Source organism: Dama dama, chromosome 27 (genome assembly GCF_033118175.1).
Source record: "Dama dama isolate Ldn47 chromosome 27, ASM3311817v1, whole genome shotgun sequence".
Lineage (NCBI taxonomy): Eukaryota > Metazoa > Chordata > Mammalia > Artiodactyla > Cervidae > Dama > Dama dama.
The window spans coordinates 45,466,359-45,487,550 of record NC_083707.1 but is presented as its reverse complement, the minus strand read 5'-3'; positions in this window follow the sequence as shown (position 1 = coordinate 45,487,550).

Here is a 21,192-nt window from a genome sequence, read left to right as displayed (position 1 = left end):
TGATATGCTCATGTGGACAGCAGGGGTCCAGAACTTGTCATGGTGCATAACTGAAATTCTATGCTCACTGAAGTGCATTTCTCTGTTTTTCCCCTCCTCCTAGCCCTGGTAACCACCATTCTACTTTTCTTCCATGGGTTTGACTAAATACCTTCTATTAATGCAAGTTTTTATACAGTTTTTGTCCTTCTGTGACTGGCTTTATTCCACCTACCATAATGTCCCAAAGGTTCATCCACATTGTGGCATGTCAGAATTTCTTTCCTTTTTAAGGATGGATAATATTCCATTGCATGCTAGACCACATTTTCTTTATCCAGTCCTCCTAAGTGATGGACACTTAGGTTGTTGAGATCCCTTGACTACTGTGAATAATGCTGCAATGAACATGGGAGTGCAACTAACTTGTTGAGATCCTGATTTTAATTCCCCTGAGTAAATATTTAGAAATGGGACTGCTGGATTGTATAATAGCTCTTTTGTGATATTTTTAGGAAAACTCTATACTGGTCTCCCCAATGGTAGTACCATTTTACTTTCCCATCAACAGTTCATGAGGGTTCCAGCTTCATCAAAGGAAACAATCAATAGAGCAAAAAGGCAATCTATGACATGGGGTAACTATTTGCAAACTATATATCTGACAAGGAGTTAATATCCTAAATATGTAACAAATGTCAACCCAAGAACAAAATATCAAAAAATACAGTTAAAAAAATGGATAAAAGATTTGAGCAGACATTTATCCAAAATGGATATACAGTAGCCACCAAGTGTGTGAAAAGATGCTCATTACCAATTATTCACGAAACATGTATCAAAACCACAATGAGATATCACTTTACTCTGGTTAGGATGGCCATTGTCAAAAAAATAGATAAGGACTTAAAAGTAATTTCTACTTTGACAGTCTATGATCCTAAATTTAAAATAACCCAAAACACTGAGTTGCAAAAGATGCTACAAATCTTATATATATTTTATTTGTAATGAAGCCTAAGGACCTGATTCACTGTCTCTTTACTTTTGATTTGCACACAGTTTTAAGGAGTATGATTTCTTTGTTGTTGTTCTCTGGCACACTAATAGGTTAGATAAAATCAGTTAAGAGGAATAGAGATACCCAGAGTAGCAAACAGATGACACTGCAAAGTGACTCCACAACAGAACAGTGGGAGGAAGTAAGCGCAAGAATTTTCAGTCCACAGCTTACTGACCCCATGTAATGCTTGGTCCAAAAAAAGTGTCATTGCAACAAAACACAACACATTATTTAACATGTTTCTGGTTTCTTTAAGGAGGAAAATGATAAAATCCTGAATTGCTCTAAGTAGGCAAACATGATTGAATTAAGACCATCTGTGAGAGAGAATGAGAAAAGGCTGAGAGCCTGGAGCCTTGTAGACGTGGGTCTGAATCCCATTCCATCACTTACTAATAGGGAGAACTTGGGTCTCGACTTGTTTTTCTGTAAAACAAGGTTGATAATACCACAAAGAGCTTTAGGGAGGATTCAATAAAATCATTATGCTTGTAAAATGTGTGGCACATGGTAAGAACTCAGTGATGTTGGCTACTCCTCTGATGAGGATGACTGGTAAAAAAAAAAAAAAAAAAGATGAGAATTGTGCATCTACCATGCAAGAACGGGTGGGGAGGAGAGCAATCTGGCTGTTCTCTCAGACAATGTGGAGGGGGTCAAGTCAGAAGGGACTAACAGGGTCCACTCTTAGGACTTATGTTACTCTCAAGAGTGTCCAGCTCTCTTCTACTCTCTTCGGGCAGCCATGAAATTAAAAGATGCTTGCTCCTTGGAAGACAAGTTATGATCAACCTAGACAGCATATTAAAAAGCAGAGACATTACTTTGCCAACAAAGATCCGTCTAGTCAAAGCTATGGTTTTTCCAGTGGTCATGTATGGATGTGAAAGTTGGACTGTAAAGAAAGCTGAGCGCCGAAGAACTGATGCCTTTGACTTGTGGTGTTGAAGAAGACTCTTGAGAGTCCCTTGGACTGCAAGGAGATGCAGCCAGTCCATCCTAAAGGAGATCAGTCCTGAATATTCTTTGGAAGGACTGATGCTGAAGCTGAAACTCCAATACTTTGGCCACCTGATGGGAAGAGCTGACTCATTTGAAAAGATCCTGATGCTGGGAAAGACTGAAGGGAGGAGGAGAAGGGGACGACAAAGGATGAGATGGTTGGATGGCATCACCGACTCAATGGACATGAGTTTGTGTAAGCTCTGGGAGTTGGCGATGGACAGGGAGGCCTGGCATGCTGCAGTCCATGGGGTTGCAAAGAGTCGGACATGACTGAGCGGCTGAACTGAACTGAACTGGGCTAGCAAACCTTTAAAGCTTTTAAAAGCTTTTTTGTTCCAGACCTTGGGTTTCCATGGTGCAGAGGGACAATCTATCATCACAAACTTTTCTGTAGAGAAAAATGATTTGGTGCATGCTTTCCTGTTAAAGAAACTGATATGCCACCTCTCCCAAGAATGCATATATTTTAGAAATTTGTGCTGCAGAGGATAAGGCTTCAATCAAAGGAGCAAATCAACTACCAGCAAAATTTCAGGCATAGGTTGGCAGAAAATGGCAAGGCATATTTAGAAGTCCAGGTCTTCCTGGATACTTTTCAATTATTTTAAATATAGATTGAGGTCATATGCATACAAAATAGCCCTAAAAATGTATCAACATAAAAAACTGTTGGTAAACAATAGATGTTAAGAGAGGAGAAATCTTCTAGTCAAGTGATTTTGTAGAAAGAATGCTAGGGGAACTTAGAAAAAATCTTTCATATTCTTTCTTCATTTACTAAGAATTTACTGCTTCCTTGAACAAAGAAAATAAGTTGATTCATATTATTAGAAAGCAAATGTGCTCTTAAGAAAAGTTTAATCCCAAAATTTAAGCGAAGGTTGGACTTTTTAATTATCTATGTATCTTTCTTTCAAAGTGAAATAGAAAAGCCGTATGCAAACATATTTGCATATAGATATGTGTACATATCGGAGAAGGCAATGGCACCCCACTCCAGTACTCTTGCCTGGAAAATCCCATGGATGGAGGAGCCCAGTAGGCTGTGGTCCATGGGGTCGCTAAGAGTCGGACACGACTGAGCAACTTCACTTTCACTTTCACATTCACACATTGGAGAAGGAAATGGCAACCCACTCCAGTGTTCTTGCCTGGAGAATCCCAGGGATGGGGGAGCTTGGTGGGCTGTCGTCTATGGGGTCACACAGAGTTGGACACGACTGAAGCGACTTAGCAGCAGCAGCAGCAGCATGTGTACATATGTTCAAAAGTTCAGATATAAAGTGTATAGCTACACAAAATGATACCTGAATCCAACACTTAGGTATGAGTGAATTCTTTATGTAAGCATGGTATATGTCAGCTAAAACAAATACTGTGTACACCTACTACTTTGGTGGAAAATCTTTTTAAAATATATTGCTCTACTCCAGTCCATCTTGTTGCGGCGGTGGTGGTGGTCCATCTTACACAGAGCTATTAAATGTATCCTAACATTTCGTGGTGAATTCCACACTAGCAGTATGAACACTGACTACCATGCTGTGCTCTGAGATTTTCACTGTTTCAAGTATTACCTGGGCCAGTTGACTGTGTTTTTTCAATTATCTTCCATCTAAACATTTAGCAACAAGAATTCATACAGCTCCAACAAAATTAAACCCTTAGATCAGAAGAAGAAAACCAGCTAATATAGGTGAAATGCAAGTGTGCATTGGGCAGGGGTGGGGAGTTGTTGGTGAGAGCATGACCTGAGGGTCTCCATGGGGTCAAACGACGTTGGGTGGCTTGGCTGTTGGTCACTTGGCCCATTCCCAGGAGGTGATGCAGCTGGGTAGTATTCGGGGATATTTGGATCCTGCTATCACTCCTTTTTGTGTGACCTGGGACCATGTATTGAACCTCCCTGAATGATGCTTTCCTCATCTGTAAAATGGGCACAGCAGTATTGCTTGTCTGACTGGGTATTGTGAGCATTAAATGAGCTGAGTGAAAAGTGCTCTGTTTAGCACCTGGCACCTATGGCCACTCATGACAGGCAGCAATGTTATCACTTCCATTAGGCCTTTCAGACCTGACCGCCCCAGCTGAATTCACACCCCTCCACTCGAGGTCACCTCCTAACCTCCTTCCTAGACATTCTTTATTGACCTTATTTTATTTGTGCTTCTTTCACAGTGATCTCTCTCAGACAGTAAAATGTGAACTCCTCTGTGTTCACTCCTAGAACAGCACCAAGCATTTAGTGGGTGCTCAAGGAACACTTGTTTAATGATGAAAAAAATGAATTGGCTGATGTGAGGCAGACAATGGAACACAATTCCTGCCATGAAGCTTAGGGGAGGGCAAAGATCCCTTAATCCACCCTAATTGTCCCATTCTCAGAGACAGCTGGGAACAGGGGAAGCTGGACAGGTGGAGGTCACTCTTCAGCACCACCAGACATGTCAGTGCCTGCCCCGCATCTGGGTTTCTCCCAGCACACAGGTCACACTTGCCCAGGCTACAGCCTGGTGTATATGGGGAGCAAAGGACTACATGTATTCTACAGCTCCGGGGCCTAAGGCAAGGCCATATCTCCTCTCAAGTTCTCTCTCCAATGCCAATGGGGCTTTTGTATGCTTCAATAATCTTTTAGTTTAATGTTTGGGTATCTGTAAAAATGCTAAGATATTTAGCAGGGTTACCATTTTTACTCTTTGAAGTAAATGTGGAATCTCATTCACAGATCATTTGAAATGGGGGTGAGGCTCCTGAAAAAAGAAGAGAGAGGAGAGAACCATTGGGCAAAGCGTGCCAAACCCGGTCAACTTTTTTGTTTTGCCAAAGGCCTATCTTGCCCTTGGGCACCTATAAGCAAATAGCCTCAAATGTAAAGCAGCTTTTAGTTATGTAGTTCAACAACAGAAGTTTGAGAAACCTTTCATAGCAAAACCCTAAGAGGTCACTATTTTGCAATGTGTACTGTTAACTTAATCCAAGGAAGATAGAACTCTAGTTGGTGTTGTTTGGGACGCTGAGAGCAACTACATGAACAATGCTTTTTATATTGCAGAAATGGTCAATCCTCGAAGATGAGCAATAGTATAATTTGACGAAGAACAAGACTATCCTTTTGGAAAAGCTTAGTGTGGCCACTGGGTTGACCATTAATTCTGGGGAAACAGAACTATACTCCATGGTACAAGAAATGATGAAGATGGCATCTATAGTCCAGATTTATGAGAACAAAAAAATTGTAAAGGATCAAACCTGTATATAAATTAAGTCAAGGAAACAAGCTGCAGTCTTGCCTTGGAGTCTGTGACTCAAGCTACAAGCTTCTCCAGCCAGCCAATGATTGATTCAGAAGTCGACCCTCATCACCAACATTTAGCTTCAGGATGCTGTTTCCTCTACAGACCAGGGCTCACATTTGTGTCAGGTATTTTAGAAAGATCTCCACCAAAATGATTTGAAATCAAAAGGTTTTACCTCTCAAAGGGTTACCTCTTACTCTCATCCATGCCGGATTACTGTATCTATTTGTATGCACATTTTCATATATATGAATATTTTACTTCTGTCTTCCCTTAATTATTTATTTGATATTTTAAAATCTTTATTAGATGCTTCTAGCACATCAGTGTGCCTTCTTTGAAGGATCCAACCCACATTTGGATGTATAAAGATATAGAAGAATCCCTTGGCTCTATAGTCACATCTTACACAAATACATATTCATGTGCAGCATTGAACTTTAAGCCCTTCACATTCATAGATCACAATGGAGGAGTTTATGATTTTCATCCCTTCTCCATGCAAATGCCAGTATGCTCTTCCTTCTAACTAGCATTTGGAATGAGAAACATGGGTGGAATTCTTTTTTTTTTTCTTCATGTTCTCTTGGGGAATAGAAGAGAAATGATGGAAATGAAGGCTCAGAGATTCTGTATCTCAATATACAAAATTGTCCACCCTTGATACTTTCAGCCTTGGGGCATGGAACAGACCTGGTCAGAATGGCCCCAGCTAACAGGAAGGAATGGAAGAAGCTCTCAACAGCTCTTGTCAAGATCTAAAAGAGTGAATTTGTTTTCCATCTGTGACAAAATAAGGTCTCATTTCAGGTTCATAGTTTCTTTAAAATATGAACAAGGTGACCTTTAGAAGATCCAGGACTTCTTCTTCCTCTGAGCCTTCCCAAACTGCACATTGTCTTTAAGAATCAGGTCAAGAATGACCTCCTTCCCATATAACTGACCCCACAGGAATCCATCTATTTCACAGTCCCTCCAATGGACACCTTGTCAATCAGCTGCATGCATTTTCTGCAAGTAGCTGTAGATTATCTTCCAGCTACATCAGGTGTAGATGCTATCTTGTGTATGAGTCAAATAATCCTGAGGGCAAATAATCCTTCTTAGTTACTTATTGTCATAATAATTCTTACAACTTTATGTTTAAAAACACATGATGTGAATAAGAAGGACATCAAGTTGTGTCCTGTATGCAAATACCATCCCTCTTACTTGCCCCTAGGATACTTGAAATTTCTACCAGTAGTCATTAAGAGATTTCTGACCTAAGGCTTTGATCTTAACCGGGAGAAAGGACATAATTGTGAACTATACATATTCTTTCAGTTAATTACTCAACGATTTCTACTGTGCACTTCCTGTACAAGGCACACTGCTGGGTGACATGGGGTGTGGTGCAAAGTGACTCCATTGCCTTTGCAATCCAGGAGTGTGGTTGTCATCTGTCGCTCTCACCAATATCTGGTTCTCTTCACCTTGGGGGTGGGGAGGGGCACGTGGTAGGGTGGGTTGCATCTGCTGCCTCCTTGTGTTGGGGGCAGGGCATGTGACGGATTTGCTAATGAGTTATGACAAGAAGTCCTGTGTGTTACTTCCAGGTTGGAGCACTTACATGCTAATGTGAGACCCTTTTTATGCCTGGTGACAAGCAGAGTGTGAGGTGGTAGCTGCACCATTAACCTGGCCCCTGAGTGACTGCCATTAGCTGAACCCATCAGTGATGGAAGTCAAAATGAAGACACAAGGAAGACAAAAGCCTTTCCTGTCGAAAACCTTGGGGGTCACTGATGCTGCAGCATGGCCTCATCTCCTTTGATTGATACAGGAAGCTTATCCTTTTTGTAAGACAGGAACAAAATGTGAGCAAAAGTGACTGTAATACAAGGAAGAAAGTTCTAAGGAAGACATAGCAGAATTCTTACAGGAGAGATGTCTCAATGTGTAGACTCTCAGTGGAAGCCCAAGGAAAGAAGTGGGCTAGGAACAGTTTAGAGAAAAACAGTGATTCAGACAAGAGCCTTCCAGCAACTGCTTGAGCCCAGGTCTGCAGGGAGAGCAAACATTCATAGAATGTTCATAGAGAATAATTCAGATTGAATCACAATTTATACTGCTGATAACAAGCTGCCCTCTATCCTGCACATTCACCATGTGCCTGGTTATGTGCTAAGTGGTGTGGGTTCATTATTGAACTGACCTTCACGATGTCCCTGGAGGTAGGTACTACCTCCATCCTAATTCTGTGGTTGAGGAAACCGAAGCTCTGGCAGGTCTTGTAAATTGCTCGAGGTGCCATAGCCAGCTGCTCTCACTGCAGAGACTCAAATCCCAGCCTGACCGCCCAAGGACCCTGCTCTCAACCACAGGGCTGTTCCGCTTCTCAAAGGAGGCATCTTAGCGGTTGCTGAAGGCGGGGGTGGGGAGGAATCTAGAGTTATGTGTTATTAGCAAGACTCAGTTTATCTGTTAATGCAGCTGCACCACTGCTACTGAGCCTTTCCAGGATGGGAGTCAGGGAGGTGAGCTGTGACGGGGAGAAGCCTGGTGCAGAGGCAGAGTGTGGGCCTATTAGGGGCGCCGCGTGCCTTCAGACTACAAGGTTGTGGTTGGCCTTTGTTTTCCAAGACCCTCCTGAAGTCTGTAACCTCAAGAAGACACTGCAGGAAACAGCTCTGACTCCAGATGTCTTGAAAACTGAATATCTTGTCACCAACCCTCACTTTACCCTAATCCTCCCTTTACTTTTATGACCATCTCCCGTCCCATCTACCGGTTTTGGACATGAAATTTCCATGAGACATTTGACCCTTCGGTTTTGGTTTTAAAAGCCAGCCAGCAGTAATTTCCAGCTGCAATTTTTGAATCAACTCCAGCTAGACAGATGTAACTTCTCTTCTGGGCCTCTGCATATACCCCAGAATAACTCACCACCATCAATTTCACCTCCACAATTTGGCTCATGCTTTTTTTCTCTGCTGACTCAACTCATCCTTCTTGGTTAAGGATACATCTCTCAATTTAGAACTCTACAGCACCTCTCATTTCTGGGCTGACAATCTCCTCTCCTTCAAACAGACCCTAAGCTCCTTGAGGGCAGGCACCATGCCTTCTGCTTCACTCACAGAACTTTATACAGTCCTGGGGATATGCCAGGGGCTCAGTAAAGGCTTCAGTTGCCCCAAGGGCATTTGTTGCCATCCTTTCTGATGCCATGGACTGCCATATTCTTCTTACTTTTCTGTGTAACCTGTAAAACACTCTAACATCTGAATCAGCTCATTTGAACCCCTGTTGCTTTGGGGTCATTGAGTTTGAAGGCATTTAAGTCGGTCATGGGTCTGGGTTCCAGCTTCATAATTCTCTAGCTAAGGTATCTTGGGGGAATCACTTAAATGGTCACCTCAGTTTTCACATCTGCAAAATGAGAAGATAGTGATGGCAACCATGCTCTATGCAAGGACAGATGATATATAAAATATCTGGCACGTGACACAGGTGGGATATTCCGGGGTTTTTTAACTCGCCTCCCTTCTTCTATTACACTTTCAAGTCTCACTGGAAGCAACTTGTTTCTTCCTCATCCACTAAATCTAAATCCACCTCTCCTTCCTCCTGCTGAGTTCCTTTTTTTTTTTTTTTCTTTTGGCCTGTTTAAACTCAGCATCTCTGCATCTCACCACCCTGGGAAGAGGGCCTGGCTGGATTGCTAAGGAAGGTTGTGACCACAGGCAGACAGCTCCGTGTGGAGCCAGACGCAGCTCCATCGGTGCACAGCCCTGGGTTCCTGAGCTCTCGGCAACATTATCAAGTTGCAGGGAATTTGGTAGTGCTAATCAAACATTTGCTGTGCACCACCTGGAACTGGTGTGCACTTTAAGATAATGTCTGGCTTCAGATTGGAGGCTGGTGATTAGAGCAGTAAATTAGCCCCACTTTGTAGTTGCAGGTTTTCTTGGCCCACGTAGCGCATCAGAGCAGATTTCAGAATGCAGATGTTTTTCTGCTTTTCCTTTCTTTCATCTCTAAGGAGAACAATATCCTGATGTTCCCCTGCCATCTAATTGTTCCCATTTTGCTTCTGTGCTTTAGCTCACCAATCACAAAAGGCAGGCAAAGCTTGTTGGTCATCTTTGCTTGAAGGTGCCATCATGGTGGTAACCAGAATGTGGTTTTCAGCTGAGTGAGACCACAGTGAAGGTCTTACTCGAATTATAAGGGAGCTTTCACCTTTAATTGAGGATAACTGGCCATGTGGGATTAACCACATGCGTCAGTCTCACCCCAGCACTCACACAAGTACACACACCCTCCAAGGTCCTCAGTTTCCTTGTGTTTTTCCACTTGAACATGAGCTGCAAGACAGGTCAACCATAGGGCAAATGGCTGGGCAGCTGAGGGGTGGACAGAGCACCTCGTGGGGGCCATTGGCTACATACCACCCAGCAGAGGGCAGCAGTGCCTAAGAGTCGATCCTAAATCCATCCCTATACTCAGGCCAAGGCAGGTTGGGGGTGACTTTGAAGCATCCTTGGCAGCCCCATGAAAGTGGGAGATGCTTCCTTTGTGAAGCCTGTTGGTTGATTCCATACTGAGGAACATAGAAATCCTAGAGCCACAAAGCCCTCTAGAGAGCAAGGTTTGTTCCTGAATTCCCAGGCTGGTGCTGGAAGGGTCCATACTGCTTTTCATATTGAAGGTGAAATCAGCTGCTGGAGGTAGAGTCAGTATGTCACAGTCAGCAGGGAAGGTTACAAGGCTCCTTCAAGATTTGACTCCTCTCTTGTGCAGTGGGTCAAGGCCCAGTGGTTTAAGAGGAAAGGCAAAGGCTTTGGGTCTCAGCTCTCTCGTTTTCAAATAAATGTAATTTGCCTCCAGTCTCTACCTCTCCATGTAATGCCTATGCTAGCATGTCTTGTAGATACATTCTTTTCCACCTCTACTCAACCCAGAAAGTCTAAATTTGTTCATTTTCTGGGAATTTACCCTTGATATTGGTCCTTCTCTTCAAATCCACCCTGCAAAAAATCTCAGATTAAACTCATTCACCCTTCTCACCTCACCTCACTGTAAGATGCCCCTCAGGGTTGCAGGGAAGAGATGGGCCCTGAAGTGGAGAAAATAAGCCCAGGAAAGCAGAGCCTAGGGCAGCTACCCAGGAATATTTTTCAGATTGTCCTTCTCTAGACTCCAGCAAGGATAGTGATTTAGATGGTTTGAATTATGGGACAACTTGGGATAAGATTAAGCCTGGATTGAAGGTCTAAATTGGATCAAGAACATCATGAGGGTCTGAACTCTTGGAGGCCCACTCCCGGGTGATTGGAGGGGAAGTAGAGAAGGCAAGGGGAGTGTGAGTATAACAAACACAAATCTTGCCCGGACCAAAGTTTTGTTTAGAGCCACAAGGGAAACTACAGAAAAGGCTCCTGCACTGGCTGTGTAGCTTTTTATTGGATGACTGCTAAGCTCATTTCACCTCTCAGCCTCTGGGATTCCATGAGCTGGATGAAGTTTTGAATCACCACTGGCTGAAATAGCTTCTGTGTGGTCACTGTGTTTTGCACTGGAGCTGAGCTGTTTTAATATACAACAAACTAGTTTCCTCTATTTTCCACAGACAGTCTGCACTAGACCTCCCAGAGGCTTCTGGGAGCTGCATGGCATTATGGGAAAAGCAATAAACTTGGAATCAGGAGACCTGGGTCTTAGTCCTAGTTTTCTTGGGTAAGTCACTTTCCCTCTCTAGTTTGCAATTTGCTCTTCTGTCAAATAGAGACATTGGAATACATCAGGGAAGGCAAGTGTATAGCACAAATGGAGCTAGGCAGTTCATGCCTATAGCACATAATGCTAATAGATCATCTTTCCTAGTGAATTAGACTCAGAATGCTTTTCAACATAGCATTTGAAACAGCCATTATTGACCAAATAGAGTTCCTTCTTGAGACTAAAACTGCTTGCCACCACTGGTTTAGATAATTTTAAAGGTTCTTCAATTTTTCACCATTGAGGGTGATGCTTGCTGTGGGTTTGTCATATATAGCTTTTATTATGTTGAGGTATGTTCCTTCTATTCCTGCTTTTTGGAGAGTTTTAATCATAAATGAGTGTTGAATTTTGTCAAAGGCTTTCTCTGCATCTATTGAGATAATCATATGGTTTTTATCTTTCAATTTGTTAATGTGGTGTATTACATTGATTGATTTGCGGATATTAAAGAATCCTTGCATTCCTGGGATAAAGCCCACTTGGTCATGGTGTATGATTTTTTTAATATGTTGTTGGATTCTGTTTGCTAGAATTTTGTTAAGGATTTTTGCATCTATGTTCATCAGTGATATTGGCCTATAGTTTTCTTTTTTTGTGGCATCTTTGTCTGGTTTTGGAATTAGGGTGATGGTGGCCTCATAGAATGAGTTTGGAAGCTTACCTTCTTCTGCAATTTTCTGGAAGAGTTTGAGTAAGATAGGTGTTAGCTCTTCTCTAAATTTTTGGTAGAATTCAGCTGTGAAGCCATCTGGTCCTGGGCTTTTGTTTGCTGGAAGATTTTTGATGACAGTTTCGATTTCCTTGCTTGTGATGGGTCTGTTAAGATCTTCTATTTCTTCCTGGTTCAGTTTTGGAAAGTTATACTTTTCTAAGAATTTATCCATTTCATCCAAGTTGTCCATTTTATTGGCATAGAGCTGCTGGTAGTAGTCTCTTATGATCCTTTGTATTTCAGTGTTGTCTGTTGTGATCAATTCCAGAAAAATAAATGACCCAATCAAAAAATGGGCCAAAGAACTAAACAGACATTTCTCCAAAGAAGACATACAGATGGCTAACAAACACATGAAAAGATGCTCAACATCACTCATTATTAAAGAAATGCAAATCAAAACCACAATGAGGTACCATTACACACCAGTCAGGATGGCTGCTATCCAAAAGTCTACAAGCAATAAATGCTGGAGAGGGTGTGGAGAAAAGGGAACCCTCTTACACTGTTGGTGGGAATGCAAACTAGTACAGCCGCTATGGAAAACAGTGTGGAGATTTCTTAAAAAACTGGAAATAGAACTGCCATATGACCCAGCAATCCCACTTCTGGGCATACACACTGAGGAAACCAGATCTGAAAGAGACATGTGCACCCCAATGTTCATCGCAGCACTGTTTATAATAGCCAGGACATGGAAGCAACCTAGATGCCCATCAGCAGATGAATGGATAAGGAAGCTGTGGTACATATACACCATGGAATATTACTCAGCCATTAAAAAGAATTCATTTGAACCAGTCCTAATGAGATGGATGAAGCTGGAGCCCCTTATACAGAGTGAAGTAAGCCAGAAAGATAAAGAACATTACAGCATACTGACACATGTATATGGAATTTAGAAAGGTGATAACGATAACCCTATATGCAGAACAGAAAAAGAGACACAGAAACACAGAACAGACTTTTGAACTTTGTGGGAGAATGTGAGGGTGGGATATTTCAAAAGAACAGCATGTATGCTATCTATGGTGAAACAGATCACCAGCCCAGGTGGGATGCACGAGACAAGTGCTCCAGCCTGGTGCACTGGGAAGACCCAGAGGAATCGGGTGGAGAGGGAGGTGGGAGGGGGGATCGGGATTGGGAATACATGTAAATCCATGGCTGATTCATATCAATGTATGACAAAACCCACTGGGAAAAAAAAAAATAAATAAAAAAAATAAAGGTTCTTGCAGTTCTAAACTAAACTCTTCCTTTACCAAATTTTGTACAAGACTGTCATGGCCTTCGAAAAAAACCTGATATCTAGCAGCACTTTTCAAAAGAACCACATGAATTTAAAAAGGAACATCTGAAAATATTGGTGTTATTTTCAATTAGAAGTCTTTGAGAAGTGCCTATCAAATGCTTAGAACTTTCATAAGTTCTTTACAAAGAAATTTGGGCTAAAATACAAGTATTTCAGGGACTAATCACACCTGACTTAAACTCCAAACCATAAGGGAATATGGCTCCTTCCAATAATGCAAGGTACGTAATCAGTTAGTTTCCAGGTAGGAAAAATGGGTTGGAGAGACATAATATAGCCGCTAGGAGAATGGAGCTACTAGTAGCTAGTAATACAGTAGCTAGTATTGTAGAGAATAAGGGAGATGTAACATAGTAGCTAGGTGTTTTGCAAACCAAGCTATACAGACTAACTCTAGCAAAATTTTTCTTTTTTTGCAAGAAGTCTTCCCTTATCCCTTCAGGTAGAATGAAATCCCACTCTTCTTGACACCCATTGTACTACTCAATACATTCCACCATGTACTATCTTTCCCTTAAAAGTACAAACTCTTTGAAGGTAGAGCTTGTGTTTAATTCTTCTCTATATCCCCAACACTGAGAACCAGTATTATGCCCAAATGTTACATGAGTTGAGTTAAAATCACAGTTTTTGTCTCCAGCCAGTCTGTGCCTTAAAGAATTTATAGTCCATATTATTAGATCCCTAAAATGTTATGCCCGAGACACACTGTGGAAGGAAAAATAAAATATTGACATGAGTGTTGAAATCCTCGTTGGTTCAGGTAAAGATATAAAAGCAAAGGAAATGGATCCAATTCAGCCTTGTGTCTTTGTGGCTTATATAATTTTAGATGACCCCAATTAAGAGATCACAGAAAACTAAATTTAGGAGGTCTTTCATTACCTGATCCTTAACTTACTCAACTATAAAGAGGCTTGGTCAAGAATAAGGCTTCAGTGATGTTTTGATTTTGAGTGTAATTATTTTTTAACCAAACATATACCAAACTTCACTATCCAACTGCACTATGTGATAAGACGATCTCAGGCCTGCTTGATTCTGTCCCACCAGAGAGATCAGCTCCAGCTGGTAGAGGAGATAATTCACTGCCCAGTAAGTACAGAAACTGGCTGTGTTCATCTGTGGTGGGAGGTTTATTAGAAGAGTTCAAGAGCAGTTTCTGCAGAGGGCTCAACTATAAAGCTACAGGTAAGATTTTTCTTCTCAGGGGGTGATGACCTAAGAGGGCCCAAGAAAACTCAAGAATGTTTGCAGGTCATAGATCAAGGAGCCCAGAGCTGAGCAAGGCAGCCTCATAGTTATCAAGCGACCATAGGGTTGACAAAGTGTTTCTACACATGTGAGCACTTTTGATCCCTGACCACAATGGTAAGAGTTGTTATTTTTGTTTTCTAGATGAGGTAACTGATATGCAAGGAGGTTAACAAACAGTTAAATTAACTTTGAGAAAGAAAAAAAAAGAGAAGGCCCTGACATCTGAAAGCTGGCCTGGCCCTCACAGCTAGGTCATGTTATTCTCCTGATGGATATAAACAATCTTGCAGAACACTAACCTCAGACAAGGTTATTCAGAGACCATGATAAAATGAGACAAAGCAAGGGTACTTTATAATTATATCTAAACATAAATAAAAACAAGGCCACCAGGCCACCCACAAATACTGAAAACCCACTTAGAATGAGTGACATCTACTTCTTTACCAGTAATTCTCACTATCCATGAGGTTTATTAAGATACCCAACCATAGACTTTTCCTCACTTTCTGATAGCACCCATTGTGGAGCAAACCTTCATTTCCTTGGACCCTGTCTCAAATCACCCAACCAAGGCCGAGATGCTATAAATGGTTCTTTCCAGCACCCTTTTACTGAGATAGCACTTTGCCATGATGTGCATCCTCCCTTGATTGAAAGAGTAATAACCCCACCATGTTAAGCTACAGGTGTGAGCCTGGTGGTCTTTGGCTGGAGTATACTGACAATTTCCATAAGGTTAAGTAGGTTGCCATGATCACGCAGGTATTAAGGGTGGTCTTGTTCTTTCTTGGGCACTAGACCATTGAGCAAGGTTAACCCCATCACCAGCATATGAGAGAGGCCCAGAGATTACAGTGGCAGCTACCAGGAGATAGTCAAAGGGCACTGGGGGTTTACTGGAGACTAAATCATCTTAATATTGCCATTTGAGTCTTTAGTTCGATTTTTCAAATCCCTTTCACATCTAACTTTCTTATTTGAGCCATATATTAATGTGCCATTTGGCAGGCGGGATGGAAAGTGGTTTGCATATGGTCTCCAAGCTAGTTAGCAGAGAGCTCCTTTCCTTACCTACCACGTAATCCTACCAGTCCCTGTGTAAAATGGAATACCTGCTTAACAGGTATTGGCCTGTTCAAGTCCTATGACAACTGAAAAATCAGAGGATGAGAGACTTGGGGGAGGTGAGTTTATCTAAAATGGGCATGAATTTTTAACAAAATTCTGCATTTAGTGTAAGCAAATAATTATGAAACTTCAAAAAATTTGATGTACTTATAGGTTTCTTTAAGAGATGGATGGGACTCAGATCATAGAAGGTAACAGTTGAGATAGAGCATAAATAAGGTATTTTGTTCCGGTTTGGGAATCACATTTTAGAGGATCAGTGGGTAGCATATTTGCAGCCCTTTCAGAGGTGGGTAATGATTGTGAGGAATAGCTTTGAAGCCAGGTCCCAGGAAGAATGGTTGAGGCATTGGGGGCAGGGAACGGAGAATAGTTCAAATGGTAGAGATGTGTCTTCAGATACGGGAAGGCCATCACACAGAAGAGAAAATAGATTTTCACTGTGTTACTTTGGAGGCAGAATTAGGACCAGTGGGTGGAATTTATAAGAAGCCAACTTTGGCTCAATATGGGAAGTGCCTTTTTAACATAGAGAGCTGTCCAACAATGTAGATGTCAGCAAGCTTACTATTCTTGAGGGAATTAAAGTAGAAGCTGGAAGGGATTTTGTCAAGGACGTCTGCGAGCTGGTCTTGCACTGGGTTGAAGTTTGTATCCATGATACCTGAGGTTATTCCAGCTCTAATATGCCCAGCTGGGTTATTCGAGGCACTAGATGGGATGAGGGTGGGGTGAAGAATTCAAGGATTAATACAATGCAGTAACTTTACTATCTCGTGTTTTTGTGTAACCTTGGATTTTAATTTGATTATCTCTTTGGTCAGGTATCATCTCCCCATCAAATTCATTTGATAAAAATGTATTGCACACTGATGTTTTCCAGGCTCTGTGAATACCTTGGTAAAAATAAACAAACAAACAAACAGCAATGACATGGACCCTTCTCCTAGAGTTTCATTGGGATCCTACACTTGAAAGCCTTAACTGTATATTCATTAACTCTTTACCTCCCAAAGAGCATCAGTAAAATGTCAGTCCAAAAATGTGGCTGCACATGCAAGAATAAACAAGAATTCAGGACAATTGCTGTCCAACTCCAGAAACCTTCTGAGTCACCTGCTTCTATCATGTCATCTCATAATTTTAAAGGAAAAAACTACTTCCAGAAGTCCTTGAAGTCAGCTTTCACTAGATATAGCGGATGGCTATCCAAGTTCAAGTCTAAATGTTAACTGATCTGTAGCTCATAGATTCTTCTCAAGAAGTAGTTCTCAGAACATTTTACTCTGAAGATGAGGAATAAAGGAAACTGTCATCAGACCTCTTTATCAGTAATTCAGTTCAGTTCAATTCAATTCACTTTTAATGAGAGCCTTTAAGGCAACGTATTAAATCCTCTGGAGAATTCAGAAGCAAATAAGATCTAGTCCCAGTCTTAGGAGCTTACTTTCTGGTTTGGAGCCTGCTGATAAATAATTGTAAATTTAAAGTAAAACATCTAAGTGACTTAGGGAAGAAACAAAGAGATGGAGATTACACTAATTTTGGGGTTTAAGAAAGGAATGGCAATTTCACAGGAATTGCCATCCTTCACAGGAAGGATACATACATTTTTACAGTAATTGTAGGGGGAGAATATTTTAGGAAGACACATGAGCTTGAGAAAGCCACTGAGATGGGAGTTTGTGGGATGTCTGTGGAAAACAGTCAAGATCTTTGTAATTGGGAGGCTGAGTAAACAGTGCTTGCATGCTCAGAGTCAGCTGTGTCTGACTCTCTGCGACCCCATGGACTATAGCCCACCAGGCTCCTCTGTCCATGGAATCTTCCAGGCAAGAATACTAGAGCAGGTTGCCATTTTGTCTTCCAGGGGATTCTCCTGACCCAGGGATCAAACCCATGTCTTCTGCATCCCCTGCACTGAGGTAGATTCTTTACCACTGTGCCACCTGGGAAGCCCCTGAATAGGCAGTGGTGGTGATTTTGTCATTAAGTCATGTCCAACTCTTGTGACTCCATGGACTATAGCCTGCCAGGCTGAATAGGTAGTGGTGGGAGGTAAAAGCCAGAGGATGAGGCCATAGAAGACAGAGACTTGGGCCCCCGACCAAGGATTTCTTTTAAGTTTTGTAGGTAAAGGAGAATCACGGAAAGCTTTCATCCAGTGAAGAGGAATAATCAGAGCCGCAGCAAAGAAAATGTGCAACTGGCAGTTTCGTATGGATTGAAAGTGAGAGTGACAGGGCAGGTGTCTAAGAGGGAGAAAAGAGCCAAATGAAAGGATGGGCACATGAAATGGAAAGAAACAGAGGAATCTGAGATGAGATGCTGAGGAGGGAGAATCTACAGAGTTGAAGCTTTGGAATAAATGTGGCCGAGGAAGGAAAGGGAGGGATGGTGGCGGGGGAAGGCTAAGGGTAATAGCAAATAGGAAGGGTTGTATTTTAGACAGCAGTTTTGAGGTGCTTCTAAGACTCCAGACTGACAGTTTAGTTGGCAGTTGATTCGAAGCCAGTGTCCAAAGCTTGGGAGAGGACTTGGGGTTAGTATCAAGAATTTGCAAGTCATCTGGGTAGAAGCCAATATTATATAAAACAGATGCAATCATCCAGGGATTAAAGTAAAGATTCTCAGTGATTTGGGGGAATAGCTGTGTTTAGGGATGAGAAGGTAGTGAAAAACAAACAAACAAAAGAGATGGAAAGTGAGGTTTGTGATAAAAAAAACAGTTGAGCAGATGACAGTAACCAGAAGAGACATTTCAAGAAAGGCAGGTTGGTGGTCAGTAGTTCCAACCAGAAATAGCTCTGAGGTTTGGCAATTACCGATGTTCTAGAGTCCTTTAGAAAATAGCATCAACACCTAGTGGAGGAAGCAGGCAGATTGCATGGGGCTGTTCGTGCAGTGGGTCCAGTGACAGGAGTCACATTTCCAAGGAGTAAGGAAGTGAAGGGACATTTTGAGGATAACATGAGTGACACAGTGTTGTATTAAAATAGGACCCATTTTTTTTTTTTTAAGGGAAAAGTGCATACAAAGGAGAAGCTAAATGTATGAGCAAGAGTTGTAGAGGTTTCTTACAGAATTGATGATCAGGAATCAGGTATGAGGCTGCCACTCCTCTTCCACAGGTAGTTGGCTTGTATGCCTAGCTCTGAAACCCTGTTGCAGGTGGCTCATGCATCCTCTGCTCTTGGGATGCTCCCACCCTGTGCCCACCCACCTACTGCCACTGAGAATTGTCTTTAAACGTCCCCTCTGGGAGGGACTTCCCTGGTGACTCAGATGGTAAAGTGTCTGCCAACAATGCAGGAGACCTGGATTTGATCCCTGGGTCGGGAAGATCAGAAGGAAATAGCAACCCACTCCAGTACTCTTGCCTGGAAAATTCCATGGATGGAGGAGTCTGGTAGGCTGTTCTACCATGGTAGGCAGTCCATGGGATAGCAAAGAGTTGGACACGACTGAGCAACTTCACTCACTCACTCACTGGCAGGGATCTCTCTTTTCTCTGAATCTCTGTTGCATCACCTATAGCCAGCCAGTTTAGCCTGCAATGATTTTCTTTACTGAATGTGTTTTTGTTTCCAACTAGACTGGTGAGGGCTAGGAGAAGGTTTATACTTCCTTTGATTTTTAGTAACTCCTCACAGAATGTGGGCATGCAGCAGGTGCTCAATAAGATCTTAGAGTCATAGAGTTAAGTTGGGAAAGTGCAACTACCTCATTTCCCTGATGCAGAAACTGAAGTGTGCAGAGGTTTTTATGACTTCATTTACTCACTCTGTCTGAGCATGTATTTGTGGCAGATACTGTGCAAGGTGCTCAAGGTTTCAGGAGACAAAAAGATTCATAATCTAGCCTGGAAGAGAGACATGTAAACAGCTCAGCAAAGTGTAAATTGTACAAAGGAAAAGGGTGGTTTGTACAATCTGAAAAAGGAGGCATGCATGCGTACTGTTTCTTCAGTCATGTCCGACTCTTTGTGACCCCATGGACTGTAGCCCATCAGGCTCCTCTGTCCGTGGGGATTCTCCAGGCAAGAATACTGGAGTGGGTTGCCATGCCCTCCTCGAGGGGATCTTTCCGGCCCAAGGATCTAACCCTCATCTCTTGTAATTTCCTGTGTTGGCAGGTGGGTTCTTTACCACTAGCGCCACCTGGGAAGCCCAAAACATGAGGAGAGGCTCTTAATTCAATCTGAGTAGTGAGGTCAAGTCCAGAAAATGCATCAGAGAGGAGCAACTGTTTGCCCTGTGCCTTAAATATGGAGAACTTAAGGCTTGCTAGTGTCCCTGCTGGGGTGTTGCCCAAACCTCCCAGAACCACACTGGCTCTCTTCCACCTTGGGCAATGGTTAACTGCCTGAATGAGCAACCAGTGGTTCTGTCCCTGGCCACGGTTTCCCATCCTGCCCTGGCCAGGTATGTGGACATGCACTGCTGCTTGTCAGGTATTTGGGTGATAGAAGGAGCTTCTGGGGAAAGGGAAGAGAATGATGGAAGTGCCTAACACTGGCAAGAGAGCCTAGGATAAAAGGGAAGGGGTTAAGAAAATTTGGTCATGGATTACTCACAAAGCCTGTCCTACACTCCACCAATGCTGGTGGTTCAGTAGCATTATCTTTTTAAAACTGAAGTTGTGTCTGTATGTATGTTTAAGACTGTTTCTACTTCAACAGCAAAGGACTCAACACTACCCAAGGGCTGTATCTTTTGGTTAGCTCACAAATGACATCTTATTTGGGACCAGATGTTTTTGATCTAAGTTCCCCAGTTCTCTGCCTTGCAGTCCCTAGAAGTTGGTTCTCTAGATTAGAAGTCCAGCTCAGTAAGAGGAGCTCAATCAAGAGAAAGGGAAGGCAGGGGAGGGAGAGCTAAAGACAATTCCACATGGAATTCCACACGGAAGACTGCATTTTAGAAACAAAAGCCTGATCAGCAGGAGGTGATGTTGATCCTTTGTTGGCATCTCAAGAAGGGCTGAGGCTGGGAGTCTGCCACTGGCTTCTGACCACTGAAAGTGCAGGAAGCCCATGTAGGGGCTGCCATATGTCTCTGAACTTGTAACTCCTCATCCTTAATGTGAGAGGTGGTTGGGGAGTGTAGGGATCAAACAGTCCCTGAGATCCTTTCCAACTCTGGTGGTCTCCAGATTTCTAATTGGAACCCCAAGAAGAAAGCAGTTTGGCAGTCTCTTTTCTCACCTCAAGAGGAGTCAGAAAATATTTGGCTCTGGCTCATTAGCATGGGAAGTGGTGGCCCACAGACATCACAGTCGAGATATTAATAGATTATTCCAAATGTTATATTTGCATAGACGCACCACTCATTATGCAGATTGCCAATTATGAACTGTTTGTTCTTTCTTTCAGGGGAGAAGTTTATTTGCAAACTGCATGAGGTGACTTTGGGCAGCATGGAAATAAGGCATCACCCAGGAGTTCTGTGAACAGAGCACTCTGTGATGACCTGCACTTGACAAGCTCTTAAAGAGCCAGGTGAAGTTTGCCAATGAATGCCAGGTAGAAAGGTGATGAGAAGGAAATCAGTGATGGAATTTAAGGACAAGGGCTGAATTAAGAAAGTCTTGAGATTAGAGTGATTAAACATCTAGCGGTGGCACTAGTGGTAAAGAATCTGTCTGCCGGTGCAGGAGACCT